Source organism: Aythya ferina (assembly GCF_964211825.1).
Source record: "Aythya ferina genome assembly, chromosome: 2".
Classification (NCBI taxonomy): domain Eukaryota; kingdom Metazoa; phylum Chordata; class Aves; order Anseriformes; family Anatidae; genus Aythya; species Aythya ferina.
Genome location: NC_140297.1, coordinates 34,969,092 through 34,990,459, shown reverse-complemented (window position 1 = coordinate 34,990,459; position 21,368 = coordinate 34,969,092). Strand labels below are relative to the sequence as shown.

General features: G+C 40.7%; 1 long non-coding RNA gene across 1 annotated transcript in view; it reads right to left on the bottom strand.

The window, feature by feature from the left end:
* The window catches only part of LOC311433077, a 51,902-nt gene that overhangs the window by 17,475 nt on the left and 13,059 nt on the right, over positions 1-21,368 (bottom strand). The window contains exon 2 of the long non-coding RNA XR_014690550.1: positions 2,287-2,545. This is a non-coding gene — a long non-coding RNA (uncharacterized lncRNA). The remainder of the gene's footprint in view (positions 1-2,286; positions 2,546-21,368) is intronic.

Sequence of the window (21,368 nt, the reverse complement as noted above, 5' to 3'; positions counted from 1 at the left end):
GGCAAGGTTTTGGTAGCAGGGTGCCTCCCTCACCTCCTTCTGAGCTGAGTAGATTCCTGCAACAGACTTACTTTTTATGCAGAGTAATGCTATTACCCTCAGTGTAGGCTTTGGTCTCAAACACCCAAATGTTAAATACTTCTAGCTGCCTAGATTGACTTGATCTTAGTGACTAAATGATGTCTAACAGCTTACAGGTTGAAAATATGCTTTATTCCCAGCAAGTGTCTTGTTATTTGTTTTAGCAGACTATTACCAACTAATTAATACAACAAAATTAAGCAAACAATATAAATCAGATGGATCTCAACATTGTTCACGAGCAACTTCACTAATTTTTATGAGCCATATTTTTTCAATTATTATTTAAAAATGTAGCTACTTGAATGTCTGATCCAGAAGAGAGTATTTAATGTTAATAACTCATACGCTTATTTCCTTCACCCTTGGGTAATTCTTCTGAAACCTCCTCTGCTTCCACATTTGTACATGAGCATTCCTGCCTTAGCTGAGACTTTATGATTAGGTTCCTTTTCCTCAAGGTGACGATTTTCCTTTTTGCTAGGCTACTAGAAGTCTTTCCCTTTTTATTGATTCCCAGCTGATCTGACCTATTCCAGTCTTTTTCCCCAGACAGATCTAAATTTGCACTTCAAGATGGCTGATAAAGGAGCAGGAAATTCCTTAACTATCTACAATATGCTAGACTACTACCCTTCCAAAGCAGAACTACTGCAGGAAGGGTTCCAACAATAATGATGTCACCAGCCCTTCTGCTTCAGAATTATAAATATCACTAGAAATGGAGCATTCTTTAATTTGGTTAGTCTCGTACTCATTTTAATATTATTCATAAAATGGCTAATTTGTACAATCAATTAATTTAATATACTCCTAGACTATCACATAAGTTCCTATGATCAGCATATTTTTAATAATACTGTTGATTTTTCTCAAGTGTGCCACAATAATGTTGGTGTTGTGCCTATGTGAGAGGTAATGTGTTTTAGCACCATGAATCTTTTTAGCTTTAGTTGTACTTTGCAACACTGCCCATTCACAGAACATGAAGCACATTAGAAACATTCAGAATAATTCCTTTTAGGGTCAACCAATTGCCCCTGCATGACTGAAGCAGGGGATATGCTGGTGCCATTTGGGCCCCTACTGTGCTTTCTGTGTTTTGGAGGTAAAACTCCCCCTAACAGCACCCAGCGCGATATGCCGAATGCCACACACTGGAACTGCCAGGAGGATTTCTGGATAGCAGCAGGGTTCAAATCCTATTTTGAGAATTGTGGCACAGCATTTAGTGATCCCAAGCATTTCATCGTGCAGTCTCTCGTTCCTTTTAAAGATTGCATAGTCAACAGCAGCAATAAATGTTTCCAGCTAAAGCTATCTTTGAGTATCTCTGGGATTCTTATTCAAATGACTTCTTACTTGCAAAGGGTTTCTTTTGTTTGTTTGTTTGTTTGTTTGTTTGTTTTTACTATATTGATGTAGCAGCACTAATAGAGTACCTAGTATAAATTAAAGAAAAAAAAAGTGTTAATGCTAAATAAGGCTTGCACAAATATGGTTTACTGCAGCTTAAAACTGACAGCAGAAATCCTAGTATAGATAACATCTAAATCCTATTAAGCCTCAATGTGAGGCAATATTATTGAGATACAACCTTGGCTGCAGCAAAAACAAAGGTTTGCTTTAAAGATTCATAGTCTGTTTTGTAAAAGATATATCCACTCCTCCTCCTCCACATGATCTTTTGAACACAATTTCAATCCAAACTCTTTTGGTTTTACTTTTTTTTGGCCATCCAATTCTCAGTTCCATTAAATTATTCATTAAATATATCTCCTTTCCTTGAGAAAAAGGTGGATTTTACTCCCTCCAAAATTACTCCAGAACTGAAAAGTTTTCACTATTCAAAAAACAGAACATTTGAGCAATCTCCCTGTCCATTACCAAAATTATTTTGCCTGGAAATGCTGGTGCAGTGACTCCCGAACACTGCAGGATGAGCACTTCACAACCCCAGGCTCCCAGTCCCACCTGGGTCCACCAGGCAGGAGACCTTGCTGTCCATGGGACTCTCAGGCTGTGCAGGATGCCAGCCAGCAGGGAGGGGAGGAACAGAGGAACATGGAAAACCAGCACTAAAATCCCACAGGAAAGAGATGGGCAGGAAAAATAAATAAATAAATAAATAAATAAAAAATCCAACATAACAATTTTTCATTGAAAACGGCCTGTTCAGCAAAACGGATGGTGATTTTCACTCACCTTGCAGGGGATCCAGCAGGGCACCAGCTGCTTTCCTGCCAGGTCACCCTCTCCATTCTCTCTGATAAGCTGAGCAGTCATTAAAACTGTGGGCTGAAAAAGCTTCAGTTTTCCCAGACTTGGAATGTGAGCAAAAAAAAACTCATGGCCACAGGCTGCCAGGGTCCAAGGGCAGGATGGGGTCCCACAGTAGGAAGAGGAGAAGTGACTCGTGGGTATCGGAGGCTGTACTTCTCTAGCAATTCTTCCTTCTGAAAGCCTTGAAGAGAGACATTTTTGATAGTTTTATAATTGTTACCTTTAAAAAAAATCCCTTCTGGAGGGAATTTCTGAAGTTTGCTGTTTTATTTTTTGTTTCTTCCCTTTTATTTTATTATTATTTTTTGTTTGTTTGAATTTCCCAGAGAAGAGGTCAGTCTAGTTTTAGTCAGCATTCAAGCAGCAAAATATTCTTCAAAACACTTTTTTTTTCCATTTTAAACCAAGTCAAAGTTTATAGTGTCAACTTCCCTATTTCCTCTTTTTAATCAAAGCTCAGTATTTCCATGGGTCAGAGAGAACAAACACATTTGAAAGCGAGGACAAGTAGTCTTGCAGAGAAATCTTCTGTTGCTGTAAAGCTGCCATCGTGACTTTTGGGTCATTCTTTTATCATTCATTACATTTGAGAACCACCCACAGAAGATGGGAGTAAGACAATTTGGACATTTGCCTGCCACAACAACCCCGCATGGCCCCAAGTAGCCACAATTGTAATTTTGCTTTTAACTTGTACCAATGTCTGGACTAAGCCTCCAACCAGTCAGAAAAAAAAAAAAAAAAAAAAAAAAAAGTGAGAATAAGTGAAAAAACAAGTGAATTGTAGGAATAGCTTGAAAATACTTTGTTCTGCCCTGGTTGACACTGAACAGGAGATGGATTGGCTGGTCCACAGGATCCATCATCCTATATACTCTGAATTCTGCAAGCAATATCCCAGCAAACATTTCCATTATGTGTGTGCCAGGGTTTGAGAGCTGTTGGGGCTTCTGAATTCAGTAACATGGCTAAGCAATTCAAGCAGGAAACAGTCTCTGTGGTCATGAGGAAGAACTGTGAGAACTAAATGTACATCCCTTACTCATTCCCATCATCCAGTGAAGACATAGAAATGGGCAAAGGCTGGCAGATTTCAACACTGTCACACCAGAGGAATAGAAAACTTGTTCTCCACACATGAAAGGGGGGAGCCATAGAATAAATGCCCTCATCCTACAAAATGTTCCTGTGCATGCAAAGTGCAAAAGCAGGAGAAGGAGGAGGAAAAGGAGGAGGAGGAGAGGAGGAGGAAGAGACCTTCCAGAACATCCTCCACTGGGGATGACTGCTGCCATGGCAACAGCAGCTATGTGAGAGAAGAGGAGAGAAGCACCAGCTGTGGTCGGGTGATTATTTTTTCCCCTCTTTTTCCTTTTTTTTTTTTTTTTTTCATCAGAGCTGCTCCAGACACTGGGCTTTTTTCCTGGGTTAGAAGTATGAAGGAGCAGATGCCCCCCTGCCAGCAGCGCAGCACCGGTGGGCTCTGGGTACCCGTAGTGCTGCTCCAGGTATGGGGCACTCCCAGTCCCCACCAGTCCCTGAGATGCTTTGCACCATTTTTACTCCAGGTCATTCTCTGTGTTTAACACAATTCTTCTTTGCTTTCTGTAGGTAAAAAATCTGGAGATAAAAACCATCATTAAACTGTCCCTTTGGTTGCAATCTGAGGATTATGGGCATGATCTGCTTTCAGTTGCATGAACACAGAAAACTACAGCTTCCTCCCTACTCTGGATTTAAATTCTTGTACCTAAACTCCCTCCCAAGACCATTGTGCCCTGCTTGGATCAAAGGCAGCCCTCAGTGGGACACCTCTGATCGTGCCTTTAATCACCTAGATGGTCGGTGTGCAAGTCTAAGACAGGCTCAGTCTGCTCTCAAAGGCACCCACACAAGGTGAGTTATCCCACCCACAGACAGAGAGACAATTTGTGCTCTGGAAATGAAAGCCTTTAGCACTGGGCAGGATAAATTACCCCCCGAGGGCCTCTCTCTCTCTAAGCAACAGAGAGCTGCTACTCAACCAAATTAAAGTGTAGCATTCAAAGCTTAATGTTAGATGAAGTGACTCTCATCTGCAGAGTAATGTCGCCCACAGACCTACTGAGCCTCATTTATCTTACACAATTTACTCCTGCTCTTTCTCCCTGCAGCTGGGCCAATGGCTTGTGCTTTCAGGGCTGTGCCACAGCCTCTCTCCTGCTCTGGGATGCCGTGCCAGACGCAGCTAGAGATGGCTCTGCCTCTTCATTGCGAGATGCCAGCTTTGAAATATAACGCATTTCTCCCAGACAGAAATTATCGGAGCAATGCAATTAGCAATCGTACCTATAGGGCACATTCTGAACTCTGGTTACTGTGTGACTGCCCAGAGAGTCCATCGAAACTCAAATAACCCATTTCAGTACATTTACCAATTACCATGCAAGAATGGGTAAGAAACAATTTGCTGCTTAAAGTCAGCAAATGAAATCAAGGCAACTTTCAACTTTATGAGTTTCATTTGATTTTCCCTCAATCCAGATGAACCCCCGCCCCCCAAACCAGAAGTCACAAGGGATTAATACATATTCTACTGAAAGCCACCGAGGGCACTAAATTAAATCTGTGGTGCTCTCTCTCAATCACTCGCACACGTAAATGGCCTGGAAGCCCCTGCAAGGCTTCCTGTTGGCGTGAGGTCGCCAGACAGCCCAAAAGCTATTAGCACTGGTTAGGGAGTCGCAGAGTGATTTAGCAGAATTTCAAATGACTGCCGCAGCACTGTGCTCCATGTTGGAGACAGGAGCAGTTCTTGGAAGTGCATTTGGATAAAGCTTTTGAATTTAAAGTTATTTGACAGATCTCTTGATGTTTGACTGAGCATGTGTAACGCAAGTGCTGTTCATTGTAACCCTTTCTCTCAGTTATCTGTGCTAGCAGTGGCTGTGCAAATGTTTTCAGAAGGGCCACAGGAACAATAACATATTGAAGGGCAATTCCAGTAACAAGTGATGGTCGATATTGCACTGACTTGCAGTCTGAATCTACCAAAAGTGAGCATTACTGAAAGCCTATTATATAGACACAGAAATCTTGAATACCCTCAGGTCCTTCAGCGCCACCTTTTCTGGTATGTAAACAGACACATGTAACAACACTTACATTCTGTCCCCACGGATGATTTTTAAATGATCTTTCTCTCTGGAAAGACAAACTCCTGTCAGCCTAGAAACTGGAGTCACATTTGGATCTTGAACCTTGAAATTCCTGGTTTTCCCAGTGAATATCAAACACTGTAAGAATCTGGGGTTCACATGGTGAGGATGCGGGAAAAGGGACAGATGGTCACCTTTCAGATGTGTTTGCAAAGATTAAAAACCATATTTAAACTGAATCAGCCATTTGTAGTTTCCTGCCCAAAGTGGCAGATCAAACAAAAGACTATGAGAGAGTATGAAAGCACTTTTGCTCAGTCCTAGTATCCTCAGCCACCATCTTGGGGCTGGGGACTTTACTTCATTAGGTCACAGATTAAGAAGAAACCTTTTTTCTTTTTGAATGACAACAAGTCTGTCTGCCTGGGAGATCTCCCCTCTTTTTCCTGCATGCACACAAACCAACGTGGATGTCGGATCCTTTCCCTGCAGCTCTTGCTAGCTGTTGGACTAGCTAGATCACATGCGGGTGCTGAAGATTTTGACATCTTAAGGTAGAGTTTGGACAAATTTGAATCTGGGAATATACAGCAAATGAAAGATCTCTCACACACACACACACACAAAAAAAAACCTTCTATTTTGCCTGGAGGAATCTGGGAAGAGAAGATAGAATAGGTAAGTGAAAGAAGGCTTGTTTGTTATAGAAGGACATTTTTTCCTTTCCCATATGCCCTAGTGAGAAGATTTATATACCACAATACCTATTTAGCTTGGAGTTTTCTTGTCTGGATTTAGCTCTAAATAAATGGCTGGGATTTGAAACCATAATCTCTATTCATCAAAAAATGTAATAGCTCACTCACAGAGAGGGAGGAACGCTGATTCCCCAGACTCCACAAGCCTGAGGCACTTTAGTAAGGGTGAGTGGCTTTCCTGAGGGTCCCTCTATCTCAATTCTACCAGCCAGTGGCATCTTATGCCACAAAACAAAAGCCTTCACAATGGTAGGCAGTGACGTAGTTATTCAGAGAGGAACATGTTTTTTTAGATGTTTATGAAACATTTGGTTTTGTACCATCCTAACTCCCATAAGATCATGCCACCACCCATTTCATAGTCTGCTGTGGTCTTTCTGGTGTTAGCCCATTCTCAGACTGACTTTCACTCCTCCCTCCTGTTGTGGCACCCATCTCTGCCCTACTTCCCTTTGTCATTTTCTTCTTGATGCTGGCCTCTCCCGCATGTGATGCAGGAAGGATGGCCAAAGACTGGCAGATGAATGATTGTGCTAGGTTTAGTTGTGAGGGGAACAAGAGGACCGGTTTTTCAAATCTCATTTTTTCTAGCTTCTTGTTATCCCACTGAACCTAGATTTGCAGATAGTTTCTTCCACTTTCAGCACGAAAAGCACTGAGAGTCAAAACAAATGAGCAGTTTCCTTGTGAAGCCCAACCTCAGAGGGGGGTGCTTGATGCACATCATATGAAGCTCTTGGTAAAAGTCCCATAAAAGGCATTGTGAGCTGGAGCCATCGACCACTGCAGTTGACCAAAAGACTTCCAGAGGCTTTGGATCAGACCTTTAAAAAACACTCAGTGTGGGAATAAACAATTCCCCAGTGAGTCTTCAAACTCCAAAAGGCACAGGTTTTTGTGGCAGTGAGAAGCTGGAGAGCACTGCAGTGGCTGGTGATGTTATCTGAAGCTTCCCTGTCTGGTAGCATTGCCTTTCACAGAAAGCAGGATTGTACCAGAGCTTCTCCTTACCAGCCTGTCCACCAAGAGTGGTCAGCCTCCTCTTTAGGGGCCTTTTCTCCAAACCAGAGACCACTTGATGTGTTGGACCTGAACTCATGTACCCAACCTTTCCTTCAAACACACCAAAAATCCTGACACACCAGTACTCGTCAGTCACTTAAATTCAATCAAATAGACTTTTTCACAGTTCACATCTTGTCATGGGGCTAGCTTTGGCTTGGCTCCAACTTCCCATTTTCTGGCGTGGCTGAGTCATTTCATTATTTTCCTTGTTATTCTTTCCTCCTTCTCTTGGTACCATTCCACAAGGTTTTTTTGTCTCAGAGCCAAAGGCAACTACACAGACTCTTCTGATCCTGTGATAGGGGGAATGCAATAACCATCCCAGGGATCCATCTGACATCAGTCTGAAGGCTTCCTTGTTAAAGCACACAAATACAGTTTTGAAGGAGCTGATATGGATAGGACTCCACATTTTTTGATTTCATGCAGTAAAGACAGTTTTTTTTCCATTCCCATGACTGTAGAGATATGCCAGATTTTGGTGGGCCTGACCCAACAGACTAAAGGGGGGAAAAGCCCTCCAAACATGTTTTCAAGATGTTAGGACCATATCTCCATAATTAAATTTTCTGGCAGTTGGAAGTAGTGCAAGATCAGGGTTACAGTGTCTTAGAGGAGAGAACATATTGTGTGTCTTTGCTACGGCCTGCAAATGGCCTCTGGTTGTATTTAATATTTTCTGGGTTAGCTTTCTGCAAGTTTGAGTGAAGACAGCAAATACAGATCCGTGGTCCAAGGTCCAACAGGCAGATGGGTGGCTGAAGAAATGTGAGGACAGATACATAATACAAAACACTTGGAGAAAAAAAAATAATAAAACAAAGAAAGAAAGAAACAGTTGCAAGAATTAAACATTTCCAAGCTCAAATAAAGTCCTGGTTTTGTAATCAGTTACAGAGAGGCCAATCTCTTTGTATATATATATTATATATACACATATGCCAGACTCTAAAACGCTGAAGGAAAGTGCTGACTACATATAAATGGGTATAGATTTATGTACCCTTTGACTGGAGAACAGATTCTACTTCTGCTGAGCAAGTCAGTTAAGTCTGTGCAACTTGCAGGTCCCATTTTAGTGTGTGTTTGCTAGTTTAATCAGCTTTGAGCCACATCCACATGGATAATGCATGCAACCTCTCATGCGATCAAACCCCAAGGGTCAAATCCTTCTCTGCAATCCAAGCCCTTAGAGCTCCTTTGATGTTGGGGTCTCTCCAGGTGACCATTTCTAGGTGACAAAAACTGAGCACAATGGTTAACTGCGGGCCCTGGGAGATAATACACAGGAGATGGCCTGTCAACCTGAACAAATGTCAGAGGTCCAGGCTGTGTATACCTCTGTATGACCCTAATGCAATAACATTTCTGTTTCTGGCCATGGTTCCTGAGTTAATATAGTTTGTTTGCCTGGGTTGCGCATTTTGGGGGGAGGTGGTTTTGTGTTTTGTTTTGTATTGCTGTTGATTTATTTTTTTTTCCCCAGGTATATTCATTTAGTTTTTTAAGTCACTTTTGCCCATGACCCTCATGTTTTTGTAGTCATCCAGTAATGAAAGTTTGAGATTTCACAGCTCTTTCAGGACTGACATGGATCTGCAGAACTGTTATATAGAGAAAAGCAAAGCAAGACGAGTTTACCTGCTTTTGAAATTTGAAGTCAAACATTCAAACTTGCATTCAGTCTGTCACCGACAATTATCATCAGCTTCTACCTCCCACTTGTTAATATTGCCTGCAACTGTTTGTTTTGTTGGCCCCACTGTTTTGACAGACACAGACAGATACTGGCCAGCTCTGGCACAAGCACATGAGATAGGAGGCAAGAAAGGATGACTACGAAAACCTTACATCCCCAGCAGCAGCTTTACACTGCTCCTGACTCCTGGTGGGAAACAGAGCTGCATCTTCACTGCCTGCCAAGGGAGTGGGGATGAAAGAGTGAACCTGTTTCTTTTCCACATTCTGGTCTCTTCTATCAGAAACTTCCTTTTGAAAATTTCTCTTTCTTCCTCTCCACAACCTACAGCAAATATGAAGTTTGATTATTTATTTATTTGTACCAGAGCAGTGTTGGCTTCAAGAGCTTTACCTATCAACATTTTATGCACAATGTAGTAGAGCTGTCAGCAAGGACAGATATGTGGGAGGGTTGATGAAAAGGCCGTGCACCTAGTGCAAGAAATATTCATGTCCTTTCTTGTGAGTAGAGCTCGAAGCCTCGTTGACACTCTGCAGATGGTGCCTGCTCAATGTAAACTACATGTGTGCAGAACAGAGCAAAAGGCTTTGGAGGGCTCGTCAGAGTCACGCAGCCATGTTAGCTGCTCCCTACTTCTGTCTCACACACATGCACAAAGCAGGGCTGGGAAGGGTATCTGAAAAACTGCTGCTGCTTCTGCTGCCAGTTTCATTACCTAAAAGAAATCTCCCTTGGAAAGAAAAAAAATAATAAAAGAGAGAGAGAGAAAGGAACAGAAATGTCATTTGCTGACATTGTCATTCCCTGATGCCCAGTAAATAAACATAACATCTATTTGTCACCATGGAAACATCTTCCATGGTCCAAAGTATGCAAAGGAGAGGTATCTGAGAAACCCAGAAGTCTGAGGAAATGAGCAAGTATCTAACCTAGCATTTGATGTTGTGTCTCTCCTGTAAGTATTAGTCCTTTATTTTTTTTTTTTTTCTCTGAGGTACAAACATATTTATTTTAGAAAGGGCAGCACGTATCCTAGAGGCAAGGCTGAAACATTTGCTTAATGTGCTTTCTTCAGTGCCTAGTGCCTCTTCCCTCTCCCCTGCCAGGGAGGGATTTGTAAATAACTGTTTTATCTGTATTTCTAAAAGGCACTTGTTTCTCCGGGAACACTGCATTTGGTCTTCTCATCTTGTGCATCAAAGTTAGAAAGGCATTGCCATGAGCTACATAAGCGATGTATTGATTTACACCAACAAATCACTTCTCTTGCCCACATGGCATAGACAGTCACCTGGAGATGTGGGGAACACATCCTCTTCTTCCTGGGGGATTGCAGTGCCACCGACGAGGACCTGCCCACCCTGCCTGCTCCAGGACAGATGTCCTACGACGTGGCACCATGCTGCAGCCCCTGAACCTCATAGTCACAAGCCTTTCATTTACATAGTATATATGATGCTTAGGACCTGGACAACTCCTTTTGCATTTCCCCTATAGCAGATGTAGCACCATTAAGGAGAAAGCAGTCTTCCCTAAGTCTTCTATCATGGGGGTTATGCAAGCCTGCAGATGCTGTGCAAATAACAAGGTGCAGGTGAAAAGACATTCTTGCCTCTAGGTGTACAAAAAGCTACAGATTTGTGAAAATGTACCCTCCTGATAATCCGCACTGGGATGTGGCCATGTACTGCCTTACAGGAAGCTGCCATCACACCATGGATCATGAGCTCCACAAAATCTGGGTGTAAGCAGCGCCTTGCACCTTTAAGTTGGAAGCATCTGTGATTCCCTGTAAAGGAAAGAGCCCATATCAAGACAGTGGCAGTCAACCTGTTGGTAGACTGCAAACAGCTTTTGTGTTTCTACCTGGAGTCCACTTCTGGAAGCCAAGGGAAGTATGAGGTCTGAGCTGTTGAGGCTGCATGGATATGATCAGAAAGCAGAAAATCAACTTGAAAATAAAATTTAAAAATAAAATAAAATAAAATAAAATAAAATAAAATAAAATAAAATAAAATAAAATAAAATAAAATAAAATCTGTGAGCAAAGAAGGATCTAAGAGGATAGAGAGGAAGGGCATTATGGTGGGATCACTCCATGAAAACACAGTCACTGTTTTTCAGACAGGCAGAGCAGAAGTTAACAACTGGGAAAGGAGTGATGTTGAACCTGGCTGCATGATCTTTAAACATCCTATGGTATGCAATAGGAAAAGTATCCATTACATTTAGAATTATGCTTTATGTTTGATTTATTTGTGGTTTTTGTTTCCAGTCTTGTGCCTGACTTAAACTCTGACTTTAATACTTAAGCAAAGCCAAGGGGTGTATTTAAGACTAAATCCTGAAGAGGCATACCTCCAAACTAAGCTCTTCTGTCAGTGTGGGTGGAAGACAGAAAACACAGACCTTCAAACAGCTTCTTCCTTATTAATGAAGCCTCTCTCTTAAATGCTTTTCCCCATTCTTGCGTTTCCCTACAGAAAAAGTGGAGTCTTGCATTCTCCATGCACATGAACCAATACCTTAACTGGATGTGCCCCAAAACACTCTGATGCAAATATGAACCATGAAGGAATGCACTTGAATCCCAGAACGCTGGAAATGGTCAGTAGAAAAGACTTAGTAGCTTTCAACAGGTAAAAGTCATCAGCTTAAAGTCCATTTGCTGCCTTCATAAAGGCATGCTTTTTAGACCATTACACAGAATGACAGATAAGCAGCATATGGTGTCACCTTCAAACTTGAGATTTTCTGTTGCTTTATCTTGGTGAGAACCACCTTTTCCCTTCCTATATTTCTTTGGGTTTTGTTGAATTCTTTCTTTCCACCTCATCTCCCTTACATTAAGCACTCTCCATTGTGGCATTCCTTTGTCTTCTTCTTACACACGAACATCTCCAGAAAGCTTTGATTTCCGTTGTACTGCTCTTCATCTACTCCTTTAGCAATATAATTTTTACTTTTCATCTCAAGCAGCCTTTGCCTTTTCACCCACCTTCTTCCTCCTCGACTTGATACTCTGCTCACACCAGTGCACAACTGTGTAATTATCCATCATCTACAGCAAGTGGTCTTGATTTATTCACTGTGAGAAAATCATTTGTCTACACTGATTTCTCTAGCACCAAGCTTCATCTATTGTTTTTCTTCCTACACCCATTGACACACCTGATAGCACATGCCCTAGTAATATCTTTCCAACTGTTACCAATTATTTTTTTCCCTAAATAGCATGAGTAGATAAACGTTCCCCTGTGGACACATTTTTAACATATATTTCCCCACACCCTTCTTTTATTTAGGAAAAAGTGCTTAAATTGAAATAATGGAATCCCAGAGCAATAGTAATGAAAAAAAGAAAAAAAGGAAAAAAAAAATCACAAAGATGAGTAGTGTGGCATACTTTTGTATTACCTTTCACATTAGAGAAAAACTTCTGACTTGTTGAAAAGAATAGCTTACTTCCTGCAGGCTGCACATAAAAAATATCATAGTTTCCCCATATAATTTCTTGCTGATCTGTCCAGATCTGTAAAGTCATAGGTGACACTTGTCAGATATTCTGGCTGAACTTCAGCAAAAAAAAAAGGTGCAGCTTTTGCTTTTCAATGCACTCAGTTTTCCAAAGGACACTTGAACCCTTACTTTCAGAAAATTTAAAATTAATTGAGTTTAACTATTTTTTTTTTTTATTAAAAAGGGAAAAATGTCACACCTCTTTAGTCTGTGATTAGGATGTACTCGTTTATTTATAGAGCCATTTGTTGCCTAAAACCATTTCTTTTACATAATTGCTTCCTCAGACTGTTTGCTTATGTCGATCAGAAAATGTATTTTGGAAGATTAGGTCATTTATACTTGTGCAAATCTGAGCAATAATTCAAATAAAGCAAGGTCAGTTTAAATGAATACCATAGCTAGCACAGGGATAAACCTGTTAAATTAAAATCACTGGATGTAAGACTCTGCTGATCATGTACTTGCACTGGAACATGTCAAATGAAGATTGTTTCTATTTACTAATTTACATCAATGCTGCAAAGATGAGATGAAATTCCCTCTAAAGTTGTAAGGTGTTTACTATATAGCAGGAGGTCAAATAGTAACAGATTTCCATTTGGCACTAAGTTAATGCTACTTCTGTCAGGCATTGTAAATAGCTCACAGATGAATGTTTTTAAAAAACCTAAAGCTCAAGAGCAGTGTACAACCCAGCCAGCCAAGCAAAGGAGCTGGGCTTATCTCACCATTATATTTTAATAAAAACCAGAGCAATTACCTCTGTAGTATTTATTATTTGATTTTTGAAACAATTAGATAATTCTGTCCATAATATTGCAGGTTCAATCAACTATGGACAAAAGCATTATTTCAGACCTATACAGTAGGCCTGCAAACTTTACACAGGTGCTTAACATCACACATAAGAGTATTTCCACTGAATGTTAAGTTGTCATCTTCCCTTCTGCCCACAAACATGAAACTATTATTTTATTTCTGATAGTCAGAATTTGTTGATGATCATTACACCAGATGATTGATTTTCAGATTGTTTGCAGAATGTTTGTGAAACAATGTAGATACCTAAACTGCACAGTATTGTCTTTGTTTCTTCTGTGGATGTCTGACATGGGAACTTATTAAATATAAATACATTATTTAATACATAAATTATATTAAATATAAAAACATCTGCCCACTGATCAGCAGGAAGTCCAGGAAGAGGAACAAGCAGAGCTGGGAACCAGCTCTTGGGGCAGCCTTCTGGCAGCTTTCTCACTCCTTGAACCCCTACGGGCATGACGCTGGGAGGAGAAGTGGCACATCTGCTGTAGGTACGTCCATGAGTCCATAAACCCCAGGGCAATCCCATGAGGCCTCAGTCCTTTGGGCAATGGGAAGGAACAAGCCGGGACACAAGGCCAAATGTCAGGTTGCTGCTTCTATTTATAAGCTGCTCATAGGCATATTTTATGTATACATTTACGTGTCTGTAGACCAGAATGTGCATGTAGACAAAAACTATGGCAGTGCATGCATGGCCTGTACCATAGCCACAAGATGTAAAATTCCCATCCTGATAAGAACCATGCTGGCTAAAACCTGAGCTGACCCATTTTCAGACATGTTTCCCATGATCTCAAGGCATGGAAAGCACATCACGATGCTTTGAGCTGCAGGATGGCCTTTGTGCAAAGATATGTGTCCCACACCCTGCTGCCCACTTGAGCCACATCTATCTGACCAGCCTGGCACACCCTGGGTATGATGCACAGCATCACCTCACACACCCTATATTCCGATGGGCTGCAGATGAAACCACCTTAATACATCAAGTTTCATTCAGCCTGTGATGCCACGCGTGCCTTTTACAGAAAGAGTCTCTCTTCACTCATGAGGCAAGGCAACTGCTTTCTTGCCCCAGTAAAACCTCGTGTTGTCGTGAAGTGGCAGTGCTCTCAGTGCCAAGAGGAGAGGTTTCCTCCACAAGAGGCTGTGTGGCTCTTTTATGCCCGGTTCATCAAGAAGGGATAAGTCATAATTTGTAAACAAAATTGAGTTTAAATAAATTTTCTTGATGCATTCTGCTTCAAGTATCCCCTAAAATGTATCACTTAAAGCCAGCATTAAAAGAAAATACTATTAAGAGGGCATAAGGTAAACTCATTTAGTTGCTCAAATTGTATAACGCAATGAATTAATATGGTAATGTATCTTCAGAGACCAGAAGTAGATAATAGAGGTGAACAGAGGTTTTCGAGCTTGGCTTTGGAAAGGCAAAAGTAATTTATCATTCTGTTGTAGTTTTGGAGGGAAGCATTTCTCATTTCTTCTGACTTTCTCTCTGAAATTCTTAGTTTCATTTTTAAAACACTTTTTGGTTTTTGCTTTGTTTTTATTCCAGACAGAGTTTCTATCAAGTTCAGCCGTACATAGCGCTCCCTGGAGAGGCAGCAAGCATCAGATACTTTTAGTCCCATCCCTATGCTTACATGCTTCCAGGGGTGCAGCGACATGGGACTTGCCTCTTTTGGAAATTCATCTCATTTCTCCAGCTGGCATGAGCAGGGCATGGAAAGAATAAAATAATCTATATTTTCCCCTTGTTTGCTTCTGTTGTTGGGGTCAGGGTGAGGTTCCAGCTATGATCAGTGCTCTGTGAATAATCCCACTCCTTTCTTTACAGCCACACAAATGCACATTATGTCTTTATTACTTACATGCATTGTCCTGTAAGAGCTTATTTTTAATTAATAGAAAACAAAGCCCTTCTGACCTTATCCACAGGAAATATTGCCTCATTCATGCTAGCCATAAATTAAGCTAATACAGTCTGCATGTCCAACATATTTCTCTCAGGTAACATTCACTCAAATATTAAACAGGGAGAGAGAAGGAGGGAAATCCTATTACTAAAGTACCGGTGTAAAGATGGACTCGGTAATTGCTAAAAGGCATATCAGAGAGAGAGATTTTATTGTGCCGTAACAGTTGCGGAAAGTAGAGAAAAATATCTGATACAATTGAAACGGGGGGAAATTTTAGCAATGCAAAATCTAATTGCCCGAATGGGAATGTCATCTGATGCTATAGCAAGGCAAACATCTTCAAAAGAATTCAGTGGAGAAGAAAAGCCTTTACGGTGGAGAATAAAAGCTGCTGTACAAATATATACTAATTAACCTTACTAATTTGTCTGTATAATTAGATAGTCTCTTTGTTTTTTCTTTTCTTTTTATTTTTTTTTAACTGAATGCAGGGCACAGCAGTAGCAATACAAAATATTTTACTTCTCCTTCTGTATGCTCAGTGCTGGCAAAGAGTAGATATCTCCTCACAAATGAGCTGTCACAAATTGCTCCTTGTTTGGTGGCGACATCCTTGGTCTACATTATAGCTACAGGAAGCCTAATCAATTATGCTCCCAAAATGAAATAAGAGCTCTGTGGTGTCAGGGGCATAGCTCATAAAATTAATTACAAGGCAAGTTTACATATTGAAGTACCAGTTTATGGAGGGACTAATAACTTTTGATGAGACTTTGACAGGATATTACTCACAAGGATTATGAAAACACAAAAATCATTTGGGACCGGCTAGTCAGACAGCAGCTTGCATCCCAGCCGTCACCCGAGGTCTGACCCTTTCCTTTGTCAAGTGCCAAGGCTCCCGATTACACCCCAATATTGCCACCCATGCAGAGAGCACAGAGCTGTCCCCCTTAGCTACCAAAATCCCCTCATACAACATCTCTTCTTACTTCTCCCACCTCTGATTTTTTCCTGCTTCCTGTAAAAATCTTCAGATTTTGACAATGTGAGAAAAACAGATCTAGATAGTTTTTTTTAAGACTGGGCAAGTACCAGGCTGCAGGGTGAGCCCTGGCACCCCGGCACATCCAGCCAGGATCGGGGCTTCACCATCGCCCCGACCTCAGGGCACTTCCACAGGCAGATAATGGGAAATAGGATTACTCAGGCATTTGTGTTTGCTCAACTGTGGAGCATAAAAATGTAAAAGGTGAATAGTGACAGATGGCAGATCTTTGGGGGAAACAAGTAATTTTAATGGTGGAAGCAAACAAAGCAGATCGTGGCATGGATTAATGTGGAGCCTTTCATGCAAAGATTGAAAACATGTTGCTAGTCAGCCCTCCAAATGGGTGAGAAGGCAGGTAAAAAGCAGTATAACCACTAAACCACTGGCTAAGCTGTGGCACTGAGAGGATGAGCACTTTGCTGTTACTGCAGCCCAAGGAGTGCCACAGCCAAGGGTGGGCACCAGCCAGAGGATTGCACCAGCTCACTGAGTCACCTCCTGATGTGACCGAAGCTGTTTAATGAATTGCCTTTATGAAGCTTCAAGACACTGAGACCCACGTGGAATGTCAAATGATAAATGGCCTGCCTCAGAGATGCCATTCATAATCAAATCTTAAATGTAATTCGGCTGAATGGAGTCATTGCTCTTCTGTGTACCATTTACAAGCCCCGATACCGTTCTCCATAAACTGATACCTTCTCCTGAAAACAAGCTGTGAGTTATCCTGCACGGGAGTGCAAAAGCAAGCTGCACAAAACCACGTTGATATACTCATCATGGAATTATGAGAGAAACAAGACGTGTGAAACCAGGGTGTGTTTAGGTGTCTGCATATCTGCATATAAGCATCCTAATAATTTCTGAAGGTGTTGGCCAGTTTCAAGCAGGCATGATCCACAGGTAGCAGTCTTGGAGGTGCTGTGGTTTTACAAGTATTGAGCATTGGGAAAATAAGTTGGTGAGAGTGCAAGAGAGGGACCCTCCCCATGTCTCCTCATTTGTTAAAATAATAATAAATAAAATTTAAAAAAAAAAAAAAAAAAACACTATGAGCCAAAAACATTGTTCAGAAAAGTTGGAATGCAAGTTTTTTAACAGCACCTTAAAGCAAATCATTCAATTCCCAGGCACAAAGAACAAGCGTGTTCTTTAAATTATCATTACAGAGTTCCTTGTTACTTAGACTGGGCAACAGATTTTCATTTAAATGGAGGTCTCCTCAGAAGTGCAAAGGGGCCTTTGGGGAGGTTCAGGGGAGGAAAAATGTAATTTTTCAGGCTCCAAGTGTTCTTTTGTGTTTTATAAACAGCTGAGTGACAGCCCAGTGATTAATAAGTTACATAAATAATTATAAGCGACATGTAGCTGAATCTAGTCCACATTCCAGACATGGTACATTAAATAAAGAGAATTCTGCTCTTCCCCCCAGAAGAAAATTTATCTGGCAACACCAGATAAATCAGAAATGATACTGTTAAAGCACATCCAGTTCTTTGGAGAGACAGCTCATCAAAACCAGAAGTTTCTACTGAGCACACTTTCTCAAGCAAATCGTTTCATTTACTTCAGTCCCACTTTGTAGTTGTTCGGTATAAAAAAAAAAAAAAAAAAAAAAAAAAAAAAAAAAAAAAACACATTTTCTCCTTTTATTCATCCTCTCTGGTTGAGCTTATTATTTACCCAGAAATGCCTCTGTGGAGAAGAGCTTTGTGCTGATACCCTGCTATAACCATGTATAGGAAGGTAAATGCTGGTTTGCAGCTTCGGCAGCAGAGCTCACTGAGAGGCTCATTGGATGAGTTTAATTGCTCATGTTTTACAGCACCATCAAGAAATTCAGATGAAATCGACCCCCCTTCCTTGGATTAGGCATTGAAAGAGACAAAATTAAGCCTGCCTACGTCTTCTATTGTAAAGACACATTTCTAGTATGTAAGAACTGAGTAGTATCTCTGTAAGTAGTTCCTGAGGGTTTTAGGGCACCTCACTGCCCTCCACAGCGAAAGGTAAGAGGATGTTATGAAACAGAATAACCTGGCCCAGCACAGTGCTTTAAGGTTAGGAAACACCTTTGTTTGAAACTCAGCTCTGCCCCAAAGTATGTGAAGCAAAATGGCATGATCTCCATTTAGAAAGCTGTACGTTGGGGGTGATCCCACCGTTCAGAAAACCCAGAGAAGTATTTTGAAATATGTCCAAGAGATAATTTAAAAGTTCAAATTAATGCCTAGCACTGCTCTACCCCAAAAATTCTTTTTGTATGTGTTATTCAGTTGTATAAATGTGACTGTAGTTTTCTGATGTTCCTCTCCCTTTTTGTGAGGGCTTAGTGACTTCCTTGCTCTTACAGGGAAAGGGGGTTACACAAGGAGCTACTTTGGTGTGCATTCATTTATATCATTTTTATATTATAATACTGAGTGATTTTCTGTATTTTGGAGTTCTAATGAGCTTGTGGAAACAATAAAAAAGAATAATTCTGGTAACAAACACTGTTCTTTTCATGAATTTCAATAAAACACTGATTGTCTTAGCAGACAGTAGCCACATTTCCAAGAAATGTGATTACTTCAATAATTGAAGTGTGTTTTTAATGACTTAGATTGTGAAATGAGGCATCATTTCCTAGATTCATAGATTTTAGGGCCAGAAGGGACCTGAGTGATTGTCTGCTCCCAGTTCTCTTGTAAAATCACCATGAATTTTTTCACAGTTGTTCCTGAAGCAAATACATTGCTTCTGGTGAAGCTAAGCACAGCTTTTTCCAAAGTAGATTTTGTTGTAGTTGGTTCTGTTTAGTGACAGTACTTTAACTTTCTAGACTTACATTAAATTCCATCTTTAGTCCATTTCTTACACTTAGGATAATTTACCATTTTTAAGTCAGCTGTTTGACAGCAAGAAAAATATGAAGATTTGACTCCTAAAACCATTCATAGACATTCACAGACTTATTTAAATTAATTTTCAGCAGAGCATCTCTGGAGCAGGAGTCCTGCACTATTTTTTTCCAATTAATCAGCTCCTTGAAGGAGCAGTAGTGGTGGCTGATGGCAGCATTAGCAGGGACAGCCACCAAATTTTTGATGGGCCATATATGTATTCCAGCTGTATTCCACGCTGGGCCTGGCTCATCACATTTTCTGAGGATCGGATCAGATCAGATGTTTAGGAACACTTTTTTAAAGAGTTTTAGTAAATGAAATTTTTGACCTAAGAGGTCTTGCCTGGCACCAGACGAAGCAGAGAATTTGTCAGCATGTCTTACCCCTGTCTTGCCTGTCACCACCCTGGGGTAAGAGCATGAATACTTATCCAGCCCACTCTCTCCCAGTTGCGGCCATGAGCAGGGAAGCCCTGCCAGCACACATGAGATCTTCTATGTGGATTTTGTCTTCCTGACAATCTTTCTTTCTTTTCTAACTAACCTTGATCTCATTTCCCCCAGAGTATAGAAAGGCTTTCTGGCAGAAATGTCACCTTTAATCTGTTCTCTATATTTCTGTAGTACATGCTAATGACCCCTATTTTATTTTGCAAACTTCACCCTGACACAGCATCAGTTTAATTCCCTCATTTAGGTCCTAACCAAGCAAAGCTCACCTTGTTTTCATCTCTTGGTGTAACTCATTCTATGCTCTTCCAAGAACTTCCAAGATTTATTCTGTCACTTTAATCTGTTGTGGGGGGAATAGTTTATCCAAACAGATGCACACTTTCTTTTTAGTTTCTGATTTGTAAGCTGCAATAAAAGTGGAAGAAATGCAAGCTCCAGTAATAACTGCAATTTTCTGGGAAATTCTGGTCCTTCGCAGTGACTATATGAGAAGTGCAATCAAACCAGGCGAGAGCCCAAAATATACTGGGGAGATATGGATGAGAAAATAAACATTTGCCTATTTATGGATGAAATAAATATTTGCCTGTTTATTATGGCACAGATCTGCAGTGCAGAAAAACCCTCTCTCTTCTAGGGCTTCAAGTTCGTTGCAAAGATAAAATCCTTCAGCAGCTGATGGAGGTGCAATACAACCACAGAGTGTCCTCTGGCTCATTACAGACTGTTTTTGTGGTTGGTGGAAAAGTAAACCTACATATGAATTTCAAATGTTTCCTTTTGTTTTTTCCATACTGTACTTCATGGTATTCTGTCAGAAGTAGCTTTCAGGAGAACAGCTCAGAAGACAACACACTGCAGCTGACATGCAAACTGTTACAATCTCTTCAGTTGCATATTGCAATCTCTAAAGTCTTTAACTTTAGAGACAATGAATGGATCTTATGAAAATGAAAGCCATAGAAATAAATCATCCATCAGTAATGAAAAAAAGAGAATGATATAATTTCTATTTGTCAAGGTATAAATGATGTCACCACCCATTTATCCTCTGTACTTAAAGGTTGAAGCTATTCAGCAAATCTCTCCTGAGCCACATACATCTGTTGCTTTAATGGCGGCTATCGCAAAGCTTTCTGATTAGTTCACACATCATTCATCAATTAGAACAGAAGGTAAAAGTTATTTCTCCCTACCCATGGTGCTTCATTAAACAAATAACCTTTAATGTAATGAATGACAGCAGAATAGAGATATAAATAAGATGAGAGCTGGTACCTTAGGAGGTCACTCTGAAGAATTCCAACTTTTTCTAGAGCAGAGGGAAATGAGAATACATGGGTGGTGGGGGACCTAACATCTGGCAGGAATACAGACCCATCCGTGGCTCAGTACAATGGCTATTAGTACAACCAAGTACATGTGCCTCTTTGCATGTTGCTTTACTAAAAATGTTGCTGAAAAATAAGAATGCAGCATTACTTACACCAAAATTTACATGGAGTACTGTCCATACCAGTAACTTTTTCTCAAAACTCTCACAATGCGGAGTGGAGTATATTTTACCAACAAGAAAACCATGCAGTTTGTCGAGAGTTTGATGTGAGTCTTCAGCTGGAGAATTTTGGTCTTACAGAGTGCATATGCTGAGAGGTGCAGTTCCAGTTCCTCCGAATGTA